The following is a 23,179-nucleotide window of genomic DNA, read 5'->3' as shown; positions in this document are numbered from 1 at the left end:
TGGTACCTTGTCAAACGCTTCCTTAAAATCCATATAAACAACATCCACTGCATTCTCTTCATCAAGCTGCTCTGTTAGTTCATCAAAAAATGCAGTTAGATTAGTCAAGCATGAACTCCCATTTATAAATCCATGCTCACTCTCCTTAATTAACTCAAACCTCTCCAAGTGACTGTTGATTTTTTACCCTGATTATTCTTTCTAAAACCTTACCCACCACTGCTGTTAATCTAACTGGCCTGTAGTTAGCCGGACTGTCCTTACACCCTTTCTTGAATAAGGGTGTCGCATTTGCCACTGTTTACTCCTGGCACCTCCCCCGTATCCAGGGAAGTTGGAAGATTATAGCAAATTCTTCCATTACCTGCATCCGCATTTCCTTTCGCAACCTGGGATGCAAGCCATCCAGACCAGGTGATTTATCTACCCTAAGCACAGCCAGCCTTTTTAGTACCTCCCTCTCTCAATTTGTACCCTCTCCATTGCCTCTACTCTCTTCACTTCGACTGACATTTTGTCAAATTCCACTTCCTTAGTGATCACTGATACAAAGTACTCATTAAGTAGATTAACGTTGCCCTGCATCTCTAAGCTTATATTATCCTTTTTGTCCCGAACAGGCCCGACTTAACCTCTTACTACCCACTTATCATTTCCATGCTGCTCGAAGATTTTTGGGTTTCCTTTCATGTTGACTGCCAGTCTATTCTCATAGAAATAGAGAATAAGCAAATATAGAAGATGTAAGTATTTCCCATCCTTGAAGAGGTGGAACTTTTTAATGTTGTGGGTAGTAATGACTTGGCCCACGAGTGTGGTGGAAGCAGAGACAATCAATGATTTGAAAAGGAAATTGGATGGATACTTGAAGGAAAGAAACTTGCAGGAGGAAAGGGATCGAGCTGGTGAGTGGAACTGACTAGATTGCTCCGGGGAGAGCCAGCATGGACGTGATAGGCCAAATTACCACCTTCTATGCTGCAAATGACTCTGTGTTGTTTTTCAAATTCAATCCACTGGTGCTTGGTAAATAATTTCAAAGTAAATTGTGCAACTGGAAAATCAGAACCAAGGCAAGGGACGCATAAGGAAGCGAAATTGCTGAAACCCGGGATTGAACCCTGGACCCTTAGATTTTCAGTCTAATGCTCGCCCAACTGAGCTATTTCAGCCCCACATTAACAGTGGTTTGGTGTCCTTGTTTTGGAAGAAAATACATACATTCAAGTTTTCCAAAAAATTAAAGAACACAACATGTGAGTAATATTCCCCATTGCTTTCTCAGTACTGATGGATTGTGAAGCGGGAGACAGCCAGAAGTGCCACTGAGCCACACAGACCCCAAGCTGAGAATGAAATGAGATCAAATTCAATCTTTCATAGTGAGATGCTGCTGAGAGGTAAGAGTCCTGAATCAAAGCGAGACTTGCTCATTTCAAACACTCCCTGTACTCTCTGCTCATGAAGCCTTAAAAAAGGGAAAAACAGAATGGCACTCAAACTCACAACCCTGCCATTAAAAGTCTCATGTTCGACTGACAGAACTGTCACTTCTACTCGCTCTCTTATTGGATGGATACAACTCCAACGCAGGGCTGGCATTCAAATCCTCCCATGGGTCCACATGTCAGACTGAGTTCCATGTTGTAGACTCAAGCAAAGGAAATCTGCTCACTTCCAAAACTATCAGCGAATTGAAGCTGATTACGATCAACATCATCAGAGGTCAGAACTACCTGGTGAAAGAAGACACTCTGAAGAAGGATCCACTTTTATTCAAAGGCATCGACAAAGTGAAAAACAAAAAAATCGATGAGTCAATGCAAGCCAAACAGCAGAAACACTGAAGAATTCCAATTCATTCCAGTCCAGATGTTTTTGGAGTCAGGTCTCAATTACTGCAACAACTTTATGTTCCCAGTTGGTTATCTGTACATTTAGTTAATTACAATTTTGTCGACAAACTCTTTGAATCCAGTTGTCTGGTCCTCAAGCCAGCTCCGCATGGAAGTCAATTCCACCTTCTGCAAGGCTGAAACCAATAGATAACCTGAATCTAAAAATGCCAGCAGACCAGGGCTTGTCCGGGATTTGAACCGGGGATCTCTCGCATGTTCATTAACCATACTCCCAAAGCGAGAATCATACCCCTAGAGCAACGAGCCACTGACAGGTCAGGTTGTATTAGCTGCTGTGGAATTTCACTGGAACCCCCCAGTCAATCATCCATTTTTTTTCAGATCAAAGCAACATCCTGCAAATGCTGAAATAAAAACAAAAAGTGCTGGAAATGTTCAGCAGCTCTGGCAGCATCTGTGCTGAGAGAAACACAGTTAACGTTTCAGGGCACTCACCTTTTGTTTCAGCCATCCTTTCAGACTGCTTCTGTCCATCCAATCTCACTTTCTATTCTATCCACATTCTAACCATTCACTACGTTACTACATTTTTCATGAATTCCTAATTTCTTTAATTAATGACAATTTACTATTTCTGGCCTTTGCTTCAGACACCACCACAAGTGGAATCATGTCTCCATCTACCCAATCAAACCACTGCGCTGTATCCTCACATTGCAATGTTTCTTTGACCCTGACAGACTGTGGAGTTTCTGCTGCTTGATTGCAGTTCTTGCTTCCCGCCAGTAGATGTCACCTCACTCCAATACAGTGAAGTTGACAAATCTGAGAGAGACACAACAGGAAATAATTGTTCACATTATTGTGAATGTGTGGGATTTAGAAATACTAGGAGTGGAGACGAGTTATTATTGCACTCTGCTATTACATCTTTTATAATGGACTCCAGCATTTTCCCCACGACTGATGTCAGGCTAACCGGTATATAATTCGCTGTTTTCTTTCTGCCCCTTTTTTTAAATAATGGAGTTACATTAACTACCGTCCAATCCATTGGAACTGTTCCAGAGTCTATAGAATTTTGAAAAAAGACCAGAAATGCATCTGCTATTTCAAGGGCCACTTCCTTAAGTACTCTGGGATGTAGATTATCAGGCCCTGGGGATTTATCGGCCTTCAATCCCATCAATTTCCCAAACATTCCCTACTAATACTGATTTCATACAGTTCCTCCTTCTCACTAGACCCTATGTTCCCCAACATTTCTGGGAGATAATTTGTATCCTCCTTTGTGAAGACAGATCCAAAGTATGTATTTAATTGGTCTGCCATTTCTTTGTTCACCTTTATAAATTCCCCCGTTTCTGACTGTAAGGGGCCCACATTTGTCTTCACTAATCTTTTTCTCTACACATATCTATAGAAGCTTTTACAGTCAGTTTTTATGTTCTCTACTAGCTTACTCTCATACTCTATTCCCCCCTTCTTAATCAATCCTTTTGTCCTCCTCTGTTAAATTCCAAACTGCTCACAATCTTCAGGTTTGCTGCTTGTTCTTACCATTTTATATTTCTCCTCCTTGGATCTAATACTTTCCTTACTTTCTTTTGTAAGCCACAGTTGAGCCACCCTTCCTGTTTTACTTTTGCACAGACAGGAATGAACAATTGTTGTAATTCATCCATGCACTCTTTAAATGCTAGCCATTGCCTATCCACTGTCAACCCTTTAAGTAACGTTCCCCAATCTATCATAGCCAACTCCCGCCTCATACCTTCATAGTTTCCTTTGTTTAGATTCAGGACCCTAGTCTCCGAATCAACTCTCTCACTCTCCATCTTAATGAAGAATTTTATCATATTATGGGCGCACTTCCCCAAGGGACCCCACACAACAAGATTGTTAACTAATCCTTTCTCATTACACAATACCCAGTCCAGGATGGCCTGTTCTCTAGAGGTGTTATACACCTCTATCAATTCTCCACTCAATCTCCTTTGAGAAAGGCAGAATAATCCTAGCTTTTCCAACCTAACCTTGTAACTAAAATCCCCCATCCCTGGATCCATTCTGGTAAATCGCCTCTGCGTCCTCTCAAGGACCCTCACATTCTTTCTAAAGTCTGCTGAGCAGAACTGGAAGCAACACTCCAATTGGGGCCTAACCAGAGTTTTATAATGGTTCAGCATAACTTCCCTGCTTTTGTACTCAATGCCTCTATTTATAAAGCCCAAGATCCCATATGCTTTGCGAACCACTCTCGCAATATGTCTTGCCACCTTCAAAGATTGATGCACATGAACCCCAAGTCCCTCTATTCCAGCACACTCTTTAGAACTGTGCCATTAAGTATATATTGCCTCTCCCTATTGCTTTACATCACCTCACACTTGTCACTATTAAATTCCATCTGCCACCTGTCTGCCCATTCTGCTAGCCTATCATTGTCCTGTTCCAGGCAGTTCATATCATCCTCACTGTTTGCCGCTCCTCCAAGTTTGGTGTCATCGGCATATTTTGAAATTCTACTCTGTATTCCAAGATCCAAGTCACTTACCTTTAGCAAAAAAAGCAGTGGTTCTCGCACTGACCCTTGGGGAACACCACTGTCGACTATCCGCCAGTTTGACAAAGAACCATTTAATAAGACTCGCTGTTTTCTGTCCTTAAACCGATTTTCTAATCAATTGGACACTGACCCTCCTATCCCACGAACCTCAATTTTGTTAACCGCCTTTTTATGTGGTACCTTGTCAAACGCTTCCTTACAATCCATATAAACAACATCCACTGCATTCCCTTCATCAACCTGCTCTGTTAGTTCATCAGAAAATGCAGTTAGATTAGTCAAGCATGAACTCCCATTTATAAATCCATGCTCACTCTCCTTAATTAACTCAAACTTCTCCAAGTGACTGTTGATTTTTTACCCTGATTATTCTTTCTAAAACCGTTCCCACCGCTGCTGTTAATCTAACCAGCCTGTAGTTACCCAGACTGTCCTTACACCCTTTCTTGAATAAGCGTGTCGCATTTGCCACTGTTTAATCCTCTTGCACCTCCCCCGTATCCAGGGAAGATTGGAAGATTATAGCAAGCCCTTCCGTTATCTGCATCCGCATTTCCTTTCGCAACCTGGGATGTGAGCCATCCGGACCAGGTGAATTATCTACCCTAAGCACAGCCAGCCTTTTTAGTACCTCCCTCTCCTATTTTGTACTCTCTCCATTGCCTCTACTCTCTTCACTTCTACTGATATTTTGTCAAATTCCACTTCCTTAGTGATCACTGATACAAAGTACTCATTAAGTAGATTAACATTGCCCTGCATCTCTAAGCTTATATTATCCTTTTTGTCCCTAATAGGCCCTACTCAACTTCTTACTACCCACTTATCATTTACATGCTGCTCAAAGATTTTTGGGTTCCCTTTCATGTTGACTGCCAGTCTATTCTCATAGAAATCGAGAAAAAGCAAATATAGAAGATATAAGTATTTCCCATCCTTGATGAGGTGGAACTTTTTTATAAAAGCAAAATACTGCGGATGCTCGAAATCTGAAATAAAAACAAGAAATGCTGGAATCACTCAGCAGGTCTGGCAGCTTCTGTGGAAAGAGAAGCAGAGTTAACGTTTCGGGTCAGTGACCCTTCTTCGGAACTTTTTTATGTTGTGGGTTGTAATGACTTGGCCCACGAATGTGGTGGAAGCAGAGACAATCAATGATTTGAAAAGGAAATTGGATGGATACTTGAAGGAACGAAACTTGCAGGAGGAAAGGGATCGAGCTGGTGAGTGGAACTGACTTGATTGCTCCGGAGAGAGCCAGCATGGACGTGATAGGCCAAACGACCACCTTCTATGCTGTAAATGACTCTGTGTTGTTTCTCAAATTCAATCCACTGGTGCTTGGTAAATAATCTCAAAGTAAATTGAGCAACTGGAAAATCAGAACTTGGGCAAGGGACGCATAAGGAAGCGAAATTGCTGAAACCTTCAGATTCTCAGTTTAACACTCTCCCAACTGAACTGTTTCAGCCCTACATTAACAGTGGCTTGGTGTCCTTGTTTTGGAAGAAAATACATACATTCAAGTTTTCCAAAAAATTAAAGAACACAACATGTGAGTAATAATCCCCATTGCTTTCTCAGTACTGATCGATTGTGAAGCAGGAGACAGCCAGAAGTGCCACTGAGCCGCACTGACCCCGAGCTGAGAATGAAATGAGATCAAATTCAATCTTTCATAATGACATGCTGCAGAGAGGTAAGAGTCCTGAATCAAAGCGAGACTTGCTCATTTCAAACACTCCCTGTACTCTCTGCTCATGAAGCCTTAAAAAAGGGAAAAACAGAATGGCACTCAAACTCACAACCCTGCCATTAAAAGTCTCATGTTCGACTGACAGAACTGTCACTTCTGCTCGCTCTCTTATTGGATGGATGCAACTCCAACGCAGGGGTGGCATTCAAATCCTCCCATGGGTCCACATGTCAGACTGAGTTCCATGTTGTAGACTCAAGCAAAGGAAATCTGCTCACTTCCAAAACTATCAATTATTCAAAGGCATCGACAAAGTGAAAAACAAAAAAATCGATGAGTCAATGCAAGCCAAACACCAGAAAAACTGAAGAATTCCATTCCATTCCAGAACCCAGTCCTGCTGATTTTGGAGTTAGGTCTCATTTACTGCGACAACTTTATATTCTCACTTGGCTATGTGTACATTTTGTAAATTTCAATTTTGTCGACAAGCTCTTTGAATCCAGTTCTCTGATCCTGAAGCCAGCTCCGTCAGGCTGACACCACCAATCAGTAACATTAAACTAAAAATGCCAAGAGCTCATTGGTGATTTGAACCTGGGGTCGCTCACACGTTCATTAATCACACTCCTTGAACAAGAATTACACCCGTTGACCAAGGAACCACTGACTGCAATGTGTTGTATTAGCTCCTGTGGAATTTCACGGGCACCCACAGTGGATCATCCAACCCATAATCCTGAGATTAAAAGTGTCCTGTTCCACTGACTGAACTGTCACTTCTACTCTGTCTCTTATTGGACGGATGCAGTTTTAGGCTCCACCCCCGGGTTGGCAGTTTTTTCTCCATGAACCAGCTTCCTCTCAATTCCCAAATTTATCAGTAAATCCACTGACAAAAGCTCCAAAGTGTGATATATTCCTCTCACTCATCGATAATAAAATTTCGATCTCTTTGCTCTTTTCCCTTCCAAACATTGATATCCATTTTGCTCAGCATTTATTTCTCTCTCCTTTTTATTTAGTTCATGCGTTTTCTTAGAAACATCTCATTTCAATTATTTCTGGGGCAAGAAATGAACAGAAGATATTTGCTGCAATGATACCAGGGGTGAAGGATTTCAGTTATGTGGAGAGATTGGAGAAGCTGAGGTTGTTCTTCTTGGAGCAGAGAAAGTTCAGAAGAGATTTGTCCGAGGTGTTCAAAATCATGATGGTTCTCAACACTTTAAATCAGGAGAAACTGTTTCCTGTGGCAAAAGGGTCAGTCAGCAGAGGACACAGATATCAGGTGATTGGCAAAAGAACCAGAGGTGACATGAAGAACCATTTGTTGCACAGCAATGTGTTGTGATCTGGAATGCACTGCCTGATTGGGAGATGAAAGCAGATTCAATCGTAACTTTCAAAAGGGATATGGATAAATGCTGGAAGGGGAAATGTACAGGATTACAGGAAAAAGCCAAGCAGCAGGTCTAATTGTAATTTGTCTCTACCAAAGGGACAACACTGGCATGATGGACCAAATGGTCTCTTTGTTCGTCATTCTGTGATTCCATAGACATCATGTTACTAGAATTCCCTCTGACCTGGAAGAGAATCAAACCGAGATTCGAGGTATTGTAAACACCACCCATGCCATGTTGCTTATTCTCTGTTTTTCACATTGGCTTCTCCTCGTTCTTGATATGTTTCCAGCCTGGTCTGCTCCTCTGACCTTCATTCCTGACACTCTATCGACCGTGGCTGACTCATTGTTTGCAATGTTGTGTAATGGTGACTTCACCTTTAAGAAACTGTACCTTTAAGAGACCAAGCCACTGATGCAACAGATGACATCATCATACATATATAAGGAGACACCATTTTGAGAGACACATTCTACACATGGCTTGTAGAGAGCACACACACACCAATGAGAAAAAGACCTGCGACCTGTGATCATGCCATGTAGATAAGAAAGACAATAAATACTGTTTGCATTGAATCTGAATATAAAGCCTGGGGTCATCATTTCATGTAGATGTAAGAACACAGCACAACACTATATTTTTCTGACATTGAGGATTAAAAAGAAGTAATCACACAGACAACCAGGGACATACAGAAGACTTACATTGACAATTGCAGACTTAAATAAATAACAATAATCATGTGTGCACAACAACAGCCAGTCTTTCCAGCCTTTACAGAGACAGACAGCAACCCAGGGCCACACTGGAGCAAATGGCTCACAAGACTTGAACTCCTAATGATGGCACTCGCTAGCAATACACCCCGAAGAAAGAAAGCGTTACTCCTACACTCTGCTGGACCAAAAGTTGACAATACCTTCAATACACTCAGAGACACTGGAACCGATAATGATTATGATGTAGTGAAGCATTGTTCTAACAAGATATTTTCAAGCAAGGGCAAATCCTCACGTTGAAATTTATGTTTCAGGCAAGCAAAACAATATGGTGCGAGACTCTTGACCACTACATGATGAGACTCAGAAGTCTGAGAAAGAGGCAAATAACGTGACGACGAGATTCCCCTGAGAAACACACAAAACACAAGGAGACAGAGGAAACCCAGAGCAAGGTCTGAGGCACGTCAAGGAAGACCAAGACAGAAATCACAATCACATTCAAACATCCAATCATTGCAGTGGTGAGGATCCTTATTCCAAAACTTGTCCTTCGAGAGGGAAGAAGTATAAAGTCTGCAGAAAAATGGGACACTTCACTACAGTATGCTGATCGAAGCCTGCAGGAAACATTCATAGATTTAAATGCCAGAAGGAAGATTACATATTTGCAGCACGAGAGAAGATTTTTGTTGCTCACGACCACAACTCCCGACACGTGCCCATGTGTGATGTGTTCAGAGGCAATTCGACAATATCTGCAGTAATTGACTGGGAGCAATGATCAACATAATGGATGCTCCGACATTCCACAAGTAACAGAGAAAACAGAAACTGTAATTGAACAAGCTGATACCTAAATTTTCTCCCATGGATCAGATACTCCTCCACCAGTCCTAGGGATCATCCAAGTTACTTTTAAAACCTCCCAGGGGTCCACATGTCAGACTGAGTTCCATGTTGTAGAATCAAGCAAAGACATCTGCTCAGTTCCAAAACTATCAGCAAGTTGAAGCTGATTACGATCAACATCACCAGAGGTCAGAACTACATTGTGAAAGAAGACAGTTTGAAGAAGGATCCACAATATAGACAAAGACATCGGCAAAGTAAAAAAGAAAACTTTATTTTAGTTTGTTCAGTTTGTTTCCACTGTGCCGACCCACTATTTTTTTCATGTTTGTGATTGTGGCTGTTTAGTTTTCAGTCCATTAACACCCTATCTGAACTAATGCTTTGTCTTTCAGCACACCATTAACATATGGTTTGCCTTTTTTGGTCAACTATTCTGTGGCCTTGTCCTATCTACACCTTCTCCTTTGTTATCTCTTGTCCCACACCCGCTTTACTTGCTTATAATCTTTTACATTTCTAATATTTGCCAGTTCTGAAGAAGGGTCACTGACCTGAAACGTTAACTCTGCTTCTCTCTCCACAGATACTGCCAGACCTGCTGAGTCTTGTCAGCACTTTCGGTTTTTATTTCAGATTTCCAGCATCCGCAGTATTTTGCTTTTAAGAAATTCGATGAATCAGTTTCCTTATTTATTTCTGACAAATGATAGATTTGAGTTAGGTAAGGTACCAAGGGTTACAGAAACAAGCAGACAAATGGTGTTATATGAAGATCAGCAAATATCTAATTGAATGGTGGAACAGACTCGAAAGGCTGAATGTCCTCGTCAAGTTCCTATGTTTCTCTTCATTGTCCAAACCCCAAAAGTGAACGTCTTTGTTCTCTCCATGGACGTTGAATGAGCCATCGTGTGTTTCCAGTGTTTTGACTTGTTTAAAGGTCGGTTTTTGGGATGAGCCGATGGAATTTAAAACTGATATCCGGCTTCAAACTGCCATTAACCGAGGCCACGCCATTGTCGGATCATTTAATGATCACTCAAAATTCACCTGAGAACAGTGTTAGTGTGCAGCTATGAGAGGGGATTTCTGTACAGTCAGGGCAGGGAACAGCAGTGAGACCAGCGTTAATGTGCAGCTATGAGAGGGGATTTCTGTACCGTCAGAGCAGGGAATGAAACAGCAGTGAGACCAGTGTTAATGTGCAGCTATGAGAGGGGATTTATGTACCTTCAGGGCAGGGAACCGCAGTGAGACCAGTGTTAGTGTGCAGCTATGAGAGGGGACTTTTGTACAGTCAGGGCAGGGAACAGCAATGAGACCAGTGTTAATGTGCAGCTATGAGAGGGGATTTCTGTACAGTCAGGGCAGGGAACAGCAGTGAGACCAGTGTTAATGTGCAGCTATGAGAGGGTATTTCTGTACAGTCAGGGAATGGAACAGCAGTGAGACCAGTGGAAATGTGCAGCTATGAGAGGGGACTTTTTTACAGTCAGGGCAGGGAACAGCAGTGAGGCCAGTGTTAATGTCCAGCTATGAGAGGGTATTTCTGTACAGTCAGGGAATGGAACAGCAGTGAGACCAGTGTAAATGTGCAGCTATGAGAAGGGACTTTTGTACAGTCAGGGCAGGGAACAGCAGTGAGGCCAGTGTTAATGTCCAGCTATGAGAGGGGATTTCTGCACCATCAGGGCAGGGAAAAGCAGTGAGACCAGTGTTAATGTGCAGCTATGAGAGGGGATTTCTGTACAGTCAGGGAATGAAACAGCAGTGAGACCAGTGTTAATGTGCAGCTATGAGAGGGGATTTCTGTACAGTCAGGGAATGAAACACCAGTGAGACCAGTGTTAATGTGCAGCTTTGAGAGGGGATTTCTGTACCGTCAGGGCGGGGAACAGCAGTGAGGGAGAGAAGCTGTCGGTATCTGGGCAGGGTCTGAGTTTATCGAATAGTATCAAGAAAGAGCAATTATATTGGGACTGGGTTGTGTTCTCTCTCACACACAAACAGTTACTCTCCCTCCCTCTGTCTTGCTCTCTCTCACAGACACATACCCAATTTTTTCTCTCTCTTGTGAACTCTGTCTCATACTCTTTCTCTCTGCCTATTTTCCAGTAGAAATAGAAAGCCTTCTACTATTTTGGAAAATCTGGAGTTGTTCTTCTTTGGGAAGAGACGGTTGAGATGAGATTTGAAAAAGGTGTTCAAAATCGTGAAGGGTTTGGACAGAGTAGATCGGGAGAAACTATTCCCATTGGCAGAAGTGTCAAGAACCAGAGGGCACAGATTTAAGGTGAAAGGCCAAAGAACCAGAGGCAACATGAGGAAAAACTTTTTATGCAGGGACTGGTTAGGATCTGGATTGCACTGCCTGACAGTGTGGTGGAGGCAGATTCAATCATGACTTTTGAAAGAGAATTTAATAATTATCTGAAGAAAAGAAAATGCAGGGTTACAGGCAAAGGCGGGGGAGTGTGACTAGCTGGCTTGTTCTTGCAGAGAGTTGGCATGGACACAAAGGGCTGAATGGCCTTCTTCTGTGCTGTAACCTGTCTATGATTCTATGACTCTGAGCCTGGAGATTACCAGTGCCTGTGAGTGCCTCAAATGTCTGCAGGTGGTGAACCAGCCCACAAACCAAGGATTGAAGCAGTAATTAAAGTTCAGAAATCCTAAGGTATCAGGATGTGGGAGGGACTATTGCTCTCAGTTTAAAGTACTGATTTCATTAATTGAATATCCTTAGTGTCCCAGCTCAGTGTAATCCTGAGCAATAATTGCCAGCAGGTTTTTGAAGTGACAATTAAATGAGGCCCTGTTGGTGGATGTTAAAGATTCCCCAGCGCTATTGAAAGAATCACAGGGAATTCTCGCACTGTCCTGACCAACATTCCTGACTCAGTAACATCACCTGAAACAGCTGAACACAAAGACCTAACTGAAGGGTCAAAGTGTAAAGGAGAAAAACCGAACCCGTGTCAACTTCACACAGGAACCCATCGACCATCAGAAAACACACTTCATGAGCTGCAATGTCTGATCTTTGAGTCACAGGTATCTCCTCCTGCCTGGCTTCGTTCCGTGTGGGAATGGGAATTAGAATGTTTCAGCAACTCATGAAGGTATCCCCGGAGCAGTTGAAACAGCATTCCCCGTGTTTCAATAAGAAATTCTTATCTGAAATGAAGAAGAAACAGAAAATGCTGGTAATACTCAGCAGATCTGTCCATCACAGGACTGATACAAGCTCAATTCTCAATCCAAACAGTGAGAGATCCAAACACTGAGACAGAATAAGAACAGAGAGAGAAAAAACAGGTTAACTGTGCTATGAGAGTAAAAGCAGGAAATGCTGGAAATACTCAGCAGGTCTGGCAGCATCTGTGTGGAGAGAGAAGCAGAGTTAACATTTCAAGTCAGTTACCCTTCATCACAGCTGACAAATATTATAAATGAAAAGGTCTTAAGCAAGTAAAGCTGGGGGTGGGGCAAGAGATAACAAAAGAGGTGTTGATTGGACAAGGTTACAGAGAATAACTGACCAGAAGGGCATGGAACAAAGGCGAACAGTGCTGAACAGTGCTCAATGGTGTGCTGAAAGAAAAAGCGTTAGTACAGAGAAGGTGTGAATTGACTGTAATGCACAAAGCACTCCGAACACAAACATTAAACATTTTTTTAAAAACAGAAACAATGGGTAGACACACAGACACATAAACTAACCAAACTAAAAAAAAAATGAAATAAAATAACCAAATAAAAAAGAAAAAAGAAAAAAAACTCAACATAAAAAAGTGTGTTGGGGGGGGGGGGGGGGGGGTCCGTCATGCTCTGAAATGATTGAATTTAATGTTCAGTCCGGCAGGTTGTAGCGTGCCTAATCACTGACCTGAAACGTTAACTCTGCTTCTCTCTCCACAGATGCTGCAGACCTGCTGAGCCCTTCCAGCATTTTTTGTTTTTGTTTCAGATTTCCAGCATCTGCAGTATTTTGCTTTTATGTTATGAGAGTACTTCTACTGTCTTTGTAAACATGTTTTAAATATGTAAAGTTGAATTATGGACACTGATTCATGTGGAATCTTGAGGAGATTCCTCCAGTCCTCTGGCATCATTCCCATATTCAAGGAGGATTGAAAGATTGTGGTTCGAGTCTCCGCTATTTCCAACCTTACCTCCCTCAGCAACCCAGGATGCAGCCCATTCAAACTGGGTGACTTTTCTACTGTGAGCACTGCCAACCTTATAATTGTCTCCTCTTTATCTATTTTCATTCCGTCCAATTTTCTCACTTCCTCCTCCTTTACTGTGACATTTGTAGCATCCGCTCATTTTGTGATGACAGATGAAATGTACTTAATTAGTACCTCAGCCACACCCTCTGCCTCCACAGGATCTCCTAATTGACCCACCCTTTCATTGTCTGTCCATATGTTGGTAAAAGACTTCAGTGTTCCCAGTTATGTGACCCGCGAATCTTTTCTCATCCATTCTCTTGCTGATCTCATTTCCTTTTTCAGCTCTCCTCTGTACTTTCTGTATTCTGCTTGTTTCTCTTCTGCATATGAATCCTCACATGATTTCGATATTAATGATTTTTGAACTATTTTGTAAAAGGATTCAGTTTTGTAAATTTCTCCCCAGCTCCCCTCATGGTCAGGCAGAAAGTTTAACTGCTGTGTTTTCAAACAGCAACAGCTTTATTTGAAAAGCCATTATGACAGGATTCCGGGTTTTAATCCAGTCACAAATCTGGTTCTGATGTCTTGTGGCTCCAGCTGTCACATGACCTGTCAGAGGATGACCTCATAATTGACCCAGTCATGGAGCAGTGGGTTGATGTTTAAATTGTTTCAAAATAATTTTCCAGAAGGACAATCAAAATTAATCGATATATAAAAGGTAAATTTTGTGCATTTGTGCTCCCAGTGGAAATTCCTGCAGTCTGCTGGTTATCAGATCCCCAATTCCCCACAGGAAGCTCTGTGCTCGGAGTCTGCATTAATTCCAACAATATTATACAGAATCATTTCATGGGAGACCCCAGTGTGAATTGTAGACAGGTGGGTCAGTTTTAACTTTCAAAGTAACACAGAAGCAAAATACTGCAGATACTGGAAATCTGAAATAAAAACAGAAAATGCTGGAAATACTCAGCAGGTCTGGCAGCATCTGTGGAGAGAGAAACAGAGTTAACGTTTCTGGTCTGTGACCTTTCATCAGAACAGGGCTGAAATTGTTTGTGGAACAGACACGATGGGCCAAGTGGCCTCTTTCTGTGCCTTAAACTTTCTCTGACTCTGTGATTCCATGAGATTGTGGAATCAAATTCAGGGTCGATGACATTGCACTCTGTAAGGATAGGAAGATGGAGATTATTAAGTACAGTGCAAGAATATAGATGCTTTTACATTATTTTAATCGAAATTGATTTAAATTTTGTGCTCACGAATCCTATCTTTTGATCACAATGACACTGATAACAATGGAAAAAGCAAGACTTGCATTTCACGACCACAGGACGTTGCAAAGCCTTTTACAGCCAATGAAGGACTTTCCAAGTGTAGTCATGTAGGAAACATGGTGGCCAATGTGCGCACAGCAAGCTCCCAGAAACAACAATATGATAAAAACGAGATAATCTGTTTTTAAGTGATGTTGATTCAGGGTTAAACAATGACCAGCATCCCAGAAATAATTCCCCTTCTATTCTCTGAAATAGTGCCATGGTACCTTTAACATCCACCTGAGAGGGCAGAGGGATCCTCAGTTTTCTGTCTCATCTGAAAAACAGCATTTCTGATAGTGCAGCACTGCCTTAGTACTGTACTGGAGTGTCAGTCATTTTTAAAGGGCTGTTAGTCCTACTGGAAAATATTTAAAGGAAGATGAAATGAAATGAAATAAATACATTGCTTTTGCCTCTCTCCCATCCCCCCAATAACAGTTAAATTAATTATTTGCCCTTCCCTCCCAAAACCTACCTTTACCATCTGACCTTCCGCCCAAAACTACACAAACTGTAAACTATAACCCTTCCCACCATCCCCTACACCCATGACATTAACTTGACTCCGTCCCCCCACCCTCACACTGAGAAACTTACCTTCTCCCCCCTCCCCACCAGTGTTGCACCTCATTTGCCCGGATGGGGCTCCGAAGGCACGGCAGTGCCGGCCACTGGGCTGAAGATCGCAGCGGGATATCAGGAAGTGATGGGATAATAATTAAGCAGGTTTGTGGTCCCGTTGCCGAGCGGTGGGGGTCCCCCACAAGGCCTCGCCGTCGCCGGCAATATCGAGCCGGGCCCTGCCGGCGTTGAGGTCCGTGGCGGGCCTCATCCGGGGCCATCTTCAGGCGGCTCCCACCCCACCCCCACCACAGATCTCGACGTCGAGGGCTCTATAGAATCCAGCCCATTGTTTCTGTCAATCTCAACTCCACAAGGATTTGCCTGTTAATTGTAGAAAAATTAAAGCTCTCTAACCTTTTGATAAAAGGGGGTTCAAATCCATTTCCAAACAAATGATCGTTCTCATTGTATCTAGAACATTTTTTCTTACATACAAACATACCAATTAGGAGCAGGAGTAGACAACTCGGCCCCTCGAGCCTGCTCCATCATTCAATAAGATCATGGCTGATCTGATTGTCACCTCAACTCCACATTCCCACCTGCCCCCAATAACCTTTCACCCCCTTGTTTATCAAGAATCTATCGACCTCTATCTTAAAATATTTCAGAATTTCTGTCGTCCAGCAACTCTCACTTTATTTCCTGGATTTCACCTAAAAAATGTATTTCCACACTTTGGATATCCTGTACTTCATTAATGTTTTTGCTCTCTGGGGATTTCCCTTTAATTATATTCAGCGCTGGTATTTTACTGCGACACAATGACTGAAAGTGTCCCATCTTTCTGCAGGAAAAACACACAGCTTCTATGGCGGGTCAGTTTTCCCACTTGTGTCTCTCTCGGCCACACCTACTGCAATTGGTTGCAGCTACCACTAGAAGCTCTTCCCGTCTTTCTTGTCTTTTCCCACTAATTTTTCCTTTTGTTTTCTTAACAAATTCAATTGAGTCTGCTACTCTCGAGATCAGACTCTCCCTGTCCCCTCGGACAACGAATTGGTTAAACTTTCCAACCTCTGCTTGTCTGCTCAATTGAAACTCTTTCGCTAATGTGAGATCAGCCCTGGACTGTAGATGATCTGAAAGGGTGTTGTCTAATACCCCGAACACAATCCTGTCTCCATTCAGCTCTTCCCTTAAGTTGCGGTATTCACAATCCTCCGTGAGATTGTACAAGTCATTGATAAATGAAAGAATACTCTCCCCTTTCTGTTTTGTATGCTTATTAAATTCAAAGTGATTGCTGACAATGCAGCAGCCAGCCGACGTCATCAGAGTGCTCCAAGCTGCGCACATGCACAAACACTCTCCTACGCTCTGAGATGCTGCGCATGCTCAGCCTACGTCTTCCAGGACGAAGTGGCGCATGCGCGGGAAAACTCTCTACCCCCTCTCAGCCACTCACTCCAGGCCGCTCGCTGCCCGCTCCTCGCTATCCCGCTCCCCCGCCCTCCGGCCGCTTGCTACCCCCGCACCCCCGCACTGCCCTCTCTCCGTCCACTCACGCCCCGCTTCCCCCCCACGTCCCTCCAGACACTAGCTCTAAGCCATGCTGCTTCCCTCCTCTCGGCCTCTCGCTCCAACATTCGATCATTTTTCACCGCACCACCCGATAAAGCAAGGCGAGCCTCGAGGGGTGATGGGGCAATGTTGGAGCGAGTGGCCGATAAGAGGGAAGCGGCAGAGCCCATGGCCTGGAGTGTGAGCGGCCAGAGAGCAGGATGGGGGTGGTGGTGGGCGAAGCGGGGAGTGAGCTGTCAGAGATTGGGATGGGGGGAAACGGGGAATGAACTTCCGGATAATGGGATGGCACTGTTTAGAGGGGATTTGAGGAAAAAATGTTTCACCTCGAGGGTGGTTGGAATCTGGAACACATTGCCTGAAGGAGTGGTAGAGGCAGGAACCCTCACAACATTTAAGAAGTATCGAGATGACCACTCAAAACGCCACAGAATACAAGGCTACGGCCACGTGCTGGAAAATGGAATTAGAATAGATAGGTACTTGATGGCCGGCACGGACATGATGGCCGAAGGGCCTGTTTCTGTGCTGTATAACTCTATGACTCTATGAAACCTCACTGAATTACAGAGGGTGTCTGTCAGAGGTGCTGTCCTTCTAATGAGACTTCAAATAGCGCAACGTTCTCCGAGTGTCAACCAAAACATGTCCATTGTGTAGATATGTGCCATATTTGCTTATGAAATGACAGTCACTGCTCCTAAAGTAATTCACTTTAGGTGAATTAAGATGACTTGGTACTATATAACTGGCGAATGCACAAGAGGGAGCGGGGGACTGTTGGGGTGGGACGGAGGCGGCGATGGCAACCTTTGAGGGGATTTTTGGGTCGAAGTTGTTTTCTGTGATAAATTGAGTAGCTCCATCTTTAATCCTGGCAGCTGCCTGAATGTCACAGACAGTGACGTTTCAGTGGAAGAGGCTGCATTTGCGCATTTGCGAGTACAGCGTCACCTAGTGGTTGCGTTGTCAGCAAATGCAGCATTTTAAATTTGGCTCCACGATGACATTTTTTTCCTCAATTAAAATAGGTCTTGAGTGCCTTAATAACTTCTTCACATGTAGCCTTCTGTTCTTCATGAGGATGTTGCATACACACTCCCTCCATTGCAGACAACAGCGGACTGACCTGTTCCATGTCTGGCTTCTGCACGAGACCCGATGCAGTACGATACCTTGCAAACCTCTGGAACTATCTCGGCCACGCCTCGGCTTGGTTCAGTCCAGTGACCTTTTAAAAGGTACAGGTAAAGATTTCTCCATCTTCGCTTTGGTTTACTATGGCCCCCATATAATATTCTGATATCTGTCAAGGCTTAGTACACAATTTATAAGAATCTGACGGTTAAAATAACCTGAGTTTACTCTGCACACCTTGCATTGAAGGTTTCATCTACAACTCTCCATGACGTGCCGTACAGATTATATTACAGCACTTCCTGTGATGATGCACATAGTCTATTTATATAATCTGCCCAGTAACAACCCAATGTCCACTCTTATATTATTGTACAGATGTGAGAAAAGCTGAGGATGGGAATGGAACGTCTGAATGATGAAGATTTCATGATGCTGATGATGGAAATGAGGCTGATCTGTTTCCCATTCCACAATCCCTCTTTATTTCTGTGCATGTTTCTCGATGTTGTTTCAACCAAATTGAAAAAGAATCACAAATCCTCCTCTGGAGCCTCAGGTGCCCATTAGCAAAAGGCATGGTGGCCAAGTGGTAAGGCGTCAGTCTCGTAAACTGAAGATCATGGGCTCAATCCCCAACCGTGCCTTATGATTAGTTTCTCACTTTAAATGTGATGTTTCCAGAAAAGATGTGTGTTGCATTTGTTTTCCTGATTGTTTCATCCATCTGGAAATCAGTGTGATGTTGCACTTCATCCTGGGCACTGGGAAGAACATGAGGAGTCGCCACATGGTCCCTCAAGCCTTCTCTGCCATTGATAGAGTGAAAATATCTGAGGTCCAAGCACAGAACCTTATTACTGTGCATTTGCTGGATATTTAACAGAGCTATTCTATTAATCCCACATCCCGCACTCCTGTCCTTTCCCCCATTGCCCTGTTATATTTTCCATGTCAGGTATATATCCAATTCCATTTAGAGTTAACATTGAATCTGCTTCCACTGACCTTTCAGGATTGCATTCCAGACCAGAACAACACACTGCTGAAAAAACAACTTGCTCATCACAACTCGAATTCTTCTGTCAATTACTTTCAATGTGTTTCCTCTGGTTAAAGACCCTTCTGTCACTGGCAACACTTTCTCCTTCTTTACTCTATCAAAACTCTTCAGGATTTGCATTTCCTGCTGCCTTTGCTGATATAACAAGACTGAGCACACATCACCAAAAGGAATATGATTGGCTCTGAATCACATTTATCTTTCCTGTCAATCTGATGTGGATCTTGTATTTTCCCGGAAACAAACAATCTGAGCAGCAAGTGTGGGTTCCAGTGATTCCCACCGCTCTGAGAGAGAGAGTATTTGATAATGAGCCAGATAGAAGAAAGGAGTGAGATAGAGAGTAAAATAGCCCTGGTCTGTTTCCACTAACCCCCGGCCCCCTACTTAAAATGGCATCATTTTCTCCTGCCTCTCCACATTCTAATCCATTGATGTTTGCAATCCTTTCATCTGGAACATAGAACAGTACAGCACAGTACAGGCCCGTCGGCCCACGATGTTGTGCCAAACCTTTAACCTACTCCAAGTTCAAACTACCTACATACCCTTCATTCTACTATCATCCATGTACCTATCCAAGAGTCGCTTAAATGTCCCTAATGTATCTGCTTCTACTACCACCGCTGGCAGTGCATTCCACGCACCCACCACTCTCTGTGTAAAGAACCTACCTCTGACATCTCCCCGAAACTTTCCTCCATCACCTTAAAATTATGCCCCCTGGTGATAGCCATTTCCACCCTGGGAAACAGTCTCTGGCTAGCCACTCTATCTATGCCTCTCATCATCTTGTGCCCCTCTATCAAGTCACCTCTCATCCTTCTTCGTTCCAATGAGAAAAGCCTTAGCACCCTCAACCTTTCTTCGTAAAACATACCCTCCAGTCCAGGCAGCATCCTGGTAAATCTCCTCTGCACCCTCTCGAAAGCTTCCACATCCTTCCTGTAATGAGGCGACCAGAACTGAACACAATATTCCAAGTGTGGCCTAACCAGGGCTTTATAGAGCTGCAGCATAACATCGTGGCTCTTAAACTAAATCCCCCTGTTAATGAAAGCCAACACACCATACGCCTTCTTAACAACCCTATCAACTTGGGTGGCAACTTTGAGCGATCTATGGACATGGACCCCAAGATCCCTCTGTTCCTCCACACTACCAAGAATCCTGCCTTTAACCCTGTATTGTGCATTCAAATTCGACCTTCCAAAATGAATGACTTCACACTTTTCCAGGTTGAACTCCATCTGTCCCTTTAATTCATGTTTCCTAATCCATTGATGTTTCACAATGTACTGAACTGTCCCAGTCCATTGATATAACTCAGTCTATAGAATTTCCCAATCCACTGCTATTTTCCAGTCCATTGACTTTCCCAAGCCATTAATGGTTCCTGTCCATTGACATTCCCAATCCATTTATATTGCCTGTGATTTCAAAGCAACTGTGGAATACAAAAAGTATCAGTATTATCAGATACATCGAGATGAGGTGCAATAGCCAAGTGGACAGATGTTGTGTTTATAAAGAAAAAAGCACTGGCTCGATATTTGTCCAGTCTATCACTGGATCTGAACTCTCAACCTACTGTTTTTCTGTGGGTCTGCTGACTTGTAGATGTGAAGAACCATTGGATGTTTCACAATCCTCTGACTTTTCTCATTCTTGTGCCATATTTGTTCCTTTGGGTTCACCAGTGAAGAAAATTATTCCCTATTACATTTGGTGAAGACTTTAATAACCTCACATCCTTGTGTCTCACCATCTCAGGTCAAACTCCCTACAGAAAGTTTAAACATTTAACTATTCTGCTGGAAACATTTTCAAGGGCGCAGCCATTCCTTCATTACGCTTCCTTCTTTGACATGTGATTGACAAATATGTGTGTAATGGAGAGAGAGAGAGTGAAAAAAAAGAGAGAGTGCGATAGAAAGTTAGAGGACCAGCTAAAGACAGATAGAGAGAGAGAGGAAGAGAGAGGTAAAGCGATAGACAGAGAGAGAGAAGGAGAGAGAGTCATTGAGTCATGGAGTCGCTACAGTACAGGAAGTAATTTTGCCCATCAAGCCCATGTAAATCAATCCATTCAGTCCCATTCCCCCGCTCTATCCCCATAGCCCTGTAAGTTATCTAAACCTGTCATATTTATTATAATCTTGTACATGTCTATCAAATCTCCCCTCAATCTCCTTTGCTGCAAGGAGAACAACCCCAGCTTATCCAACCTAACCTGACAGTTAAAATCCCTCATGTCTGGAACCATTCTGTTAAATCTCCTCCACCCTCTCAAGGACACTCACATCCCTCCAAACGTGTGTTGACTAGAACTGGATGCAATTCTCTGGTTGTGGCCCAACTAGAAATTTATACAGATTCTGCATAGCTTCCCTACGTTTGTCCTCAATACCTCTATTTATGAAGCCCAAGATCCCATATGCTTTGCTAACTACTTTCTCAATGTGTCCTGCCACCTTCAAAGAACTATGCATATGAATGACCAGGTTTTTATTCCTAGAAATATGCTTTATTCTTATAAATCTGTAAAAAATGCATTATACAACCGTTCAAAACAGCACCAAGTTGACATTCCAAAAAGTGCTAAGGAAATCAGTTTTCTTCAATACAGGAGTGAGTTGCCTCACAACCCGTCCATTACATTTTACCTGACATGGACATTTTACAGCAAACCCATATCTGGTGTATACAGCACAAGGGGTTTCCCATGGGTCCAGCTGCTCAGTTCACTATGGCGGGGGGACATTACACAGTGGTCTTTCCCCATTGAGCCTTTGCAGTGGCTACCCCAAGCTTTAGTGCGTCCCGCAGCACGTAGTCCTGGACATTGGAATGTGCCAGTCTGCAAAACTCGATCGTGGACAACTCTTTGCGCTGCAAGACCAGCAGGTTTCGGGCAGACCAAAGAGTGTCTATCACCAAATTGATGGTCCTCCAACAGCAGTTAATGTTTATCTTGGTGTGCATCCCTGGGAACAGCCCGTAGAGCACAGACTCCGGTGTTACAGAGCTGCTTAGGATGAACCTCGACAGAAACCACTGCATCTCTTTCCACACCTGCTTTGCAAAGACACATTCTCGAAGGAGGTGGGCAACTGTCTCTTCCCCACCACAGCCACCTCGAGGGCCGCGTGTGGAGGGGGCGAGACTTCGGGCATGCAGGAAGGATCTGACAGGAAGGGCTCTTCTTACCACCAGCCAAGCTACATCTTGGTGCTTGTTTGATAGTTCTGGTGATGAGGCATTCTGCCAAATGACTTTGGCAGTCTGCTCGGGGAACCATCCGACCGGATCCACCATCTCCTTTTCCCGTAGGGCCTTGAGGACATTCCGTGCAGACCACTGCCTAATGGATTGGTGGTCAAAGGTGTTTTCCCACAGAAACATTCCCACGAAGGATAGCTGGTACGGCACAGTCCAACTGGATGAAGCAATCCGCGGCAATGTGACCAGACCCATCCTTCGCAACACCGGGGACAGATAAAACCTCAGCACATAGTGACACTTGGTGTTTGTGTACTGGGGCTCTACACACAGCTTGATGCAGCTGCACACGAAGGTGGTCATCAGGATGAGGGCGACGTTGGGTACATTTTTCCCGCCCTTGTCCAGAGGTTTGAACATCGTGTCCCTCCCACCCTGGTCCATTTTAGATCTCCAGATAAAGCGGAAAATGGCTCGGGTGACTGCCACAGTGCAGGAGTGGGGTTTGGGCCAGACCTGCGCCACGTCCAGCAACAACGAGAGTGCCTCGCACCTGATGACCATTTTCTTACCCACAATGGAGAGAGATCGCTGCTCGCACACACTCAGTTTATTGTGTACCCTGGCCACTCGCTCCTTCCAGGTTTTGGAGCAGGCCCCGGCCCTTCCAAACCGTATCCCCAGCACCTTCAGGTAGTCTGACCTGATGGTGAAGGGGACAAAGGATCGGTCGGCCCGGTTCCCAAAGAACATGGCCTCACTCTTGCCATAGTTGACTTTGGTTCGAACTGGTCGCAGATGCTCATCTGTCTGCGAGGGGATGGTAGATCCGAGCAGAAGACAGCGACATTGTCCATGTACAGGGAGGCTTTTACCTGAGTGCGTCCACTGACTGGGATTGTCACCCCTCTTGTGCCTGCATCCTTCCTAATGGACTCTGCAAAAGGTTCGATACAGCAATCAGACAAGACAGGGGAGAGAGGACAGCCC

The 23,179-nt window shown here is 43.7% G+C and overlaps 1 non-coding gene across 1 annotated transcript; it reads left to right on the top strand.

The window, feature by feature from the left end:
* The first annotated feature begins 18,479 nt into the window (after positions 1 to 18,479).
* trnat-cgu (transfer RNA threonine (anticodon CGU)) lies at positions 18,480 to 18,551 on the top strand. Its single transcript has one exon. It is a non-coding gene; the product is annotated as a tRNA-Thr (tRNA).
* The last annotated feature ends 4,628 nt before the right edge of the window (positions 18,552 to 23,179 follow it).

Source organism: Heterodontus francisci, chromosome 39 (assembly GCF_036365525.1).
Source record: "Heterodontus francisci isolate sHetFra1 chromosome 39, sHetFra1.hap1, whole genome shotgun sequence".
In the NCBI taxonomy this organism is placed as follows: domain Eukaryota; kingdom Metazoa; phylum Chordata; class Chondrichthyes; order Heterodontiformes; family Heterodontidae; genus Heterodontus; species Heterodontus francisci.
Note: the sequence above shows the minus strand (reverse complement) of the source record. Positions and strands in the feature narration are given on the sequence as shown.